Here is a 2,156-nt window from a genome sequence, read left to right on the forward strand (position 1 = left end):
AAAAAAAAAAAAAGAGGCAACAACAACAGCCCAACGTTGCACCTAGAGCAAAGCTACTCCCACTGAGCCCTGCTACGCTGCAGCCCGCAGCCAGACTTCTGCTGCCTTCTACGCCCAGAGATTACAGCGCACTGCCAGCGCAGGCACGGCGGACGCTCTTCTTCTGGCGCATCTCTCCTGTCAACAGCAAAAACACAGCTTTGCGCTGGCACCATCCGCTAAGCTCCCTCCCCCCTTAATGATCCAATGCATCAATACCTTCAGCCATCAACAGGGAGCAGATGTCCTCTGTTACTGTATCCTTGGCCGGGATTGGGAGCGCTGCTTTAAAAAGCATTAGTCTCCAGGTCCAGGATGGCTGTCTCACCATGGCCCGCCACCCGCTTCCACTGGCAGGTGATCCCGGGGCCTAATGGAATTTAATTACTTCAGCCACATTAATCATGACTACGGTGGAACAGCCACTATTTCATCTCCACTCTTAGGGGTTATTAGTACAAATACACTGTCAAACTGCATTGTGGAAGTGGCATTTTAGGTGTCATCGCCTGTACATTTATTAAAATCTATATCAATATCTTTCAGCGGACACTTCTCTCACCACCCCCCTCCCTGGTCGTCTCCCGTGCACATTAGGGTTTCAGACAAAGTTTCCTGGCATGAAGTGACACCGGTCTGAGAAACTTTTCCTTCATTAATTCTTTCCTGCCACTCCTGCCCGTCGTTCGACGATTGATTGGATGTGGCTGGCAAGCACAGCAGAGCAGCGCTTCAAGACAACACTCTGAAATAGAGACTTCATGCCCTGACTTGATAGAGGTGTCAAAAGCATTACTCAATTCATTATATTATTAATGGTCCGATGGTCACAAGCACTTTTCACAATGGTAATGTTTCATAGATAACACCTGGCAACGTGTAGGCCTACCTGGATAAATTATCTATTGTTGTTTTTCACTAGCAAAACAAAAATAAAAAAAACTCTAAAACATTTTTTTAGGAAATTTATTTATTATTATTTATTTACAACAGTTTGAATTGATGTTGTCCAGCAATCCCCTCCCACATCCCCCTTAAATATTGTCATTTTTTAGAGTTTCATTCTTTAAAGACTTGGAAAATAATAATCAATGTTTTCGCTCCCAAATTTACAGTGTTTTATTATCTCTTAATACTGCATGGCATTATCAGCTCTACCTCCTTAACACACCTAAACTAAAATAGCACTTTACACACAAATGTATTTCTAAAATCACTCAGCCAAGGACCAGGTGCTGGTTTGTTCTGTTTTAATTATTATTTCTAGCCTTGAAATAAAAATCAATAGGTAGATTCCTCGAGCCCTCATTATACTGTTTCATGTATTTCATAGTAAAATAAAAAGCCACAATAGTAATGTGGAATTTGAGTCCTGCCGCTCTAAAAACTAATTTTTACTGCCAGTGGAGGTGAGGAAAGAAAAAAAAAAAAGGTGAAACCACAATAAAAACTCCTGCTATACAAAACATTTCAACAGCAGATAATTCAGTATTCGCTGTTCCATACATTTCAATATTTCCTAATGCAAGTCTCGCATGAAGATTCGAACACGCAGCGACAGCTGAATTAGATGAGAGACCTGCAATGAGAACTTCACCTCGCTACTGAAACCTTAACCTCCCGCCTTCTCCACTAACTTCCAGGTTTTGTTTTATGTGACAAACTGAAAAACATAATTTTTCCATACTTGAAAAGTTTCAGACAGGCTATTTTGTAGATATGCATCAATTTAATAAATATACCAATAGACATCACAGCAAAAAGTCCACTCAAGATTCAACTAAAATCAATCCCGAATAAGGTTTGAATCAGGCAATACAGTAGTTCTACAGCAGAAAAAATAACTGATTTTATATTACACATAAAACATGCGTGCACTCAAAGCAAATGACGAGAAACCGCCTAAAGCTCTGCTTTGATGAGGATACACCTATCAATAAAAACATAACAGATCTGGATCAGAGAGATTGTTAGCTCGCTCACAACCAGACTAGAACCCTATAGCACTGACAAAAGAAGTAGGCGCTTTTAACAAAGGCATATGAACAGTGAAGTCTTGAGCTCTGGGCTATATAGATTACTATACGATTACTAGAGCCTATGCTTGTGCATGTGTG

Source organism: Sinocyclocheilus rhinocerous, unplaced genomic scaffold, assembly GCF_001515625.1.
Source record: "Sinocyclocheilus rhinocerous isolate Xijiao unplaced genomic scaffold, SAMN03320098_v1.1 scaffold869, whole genome shotgun sequence".
NCBI classification, from domain to species: Eukaryota; Metazoa; Chordata; class Actinopteri; order Cypriniformes; family Cyprinidae; genus Sinocyclocheilus; species Sinocyclocheilus rhinocerous.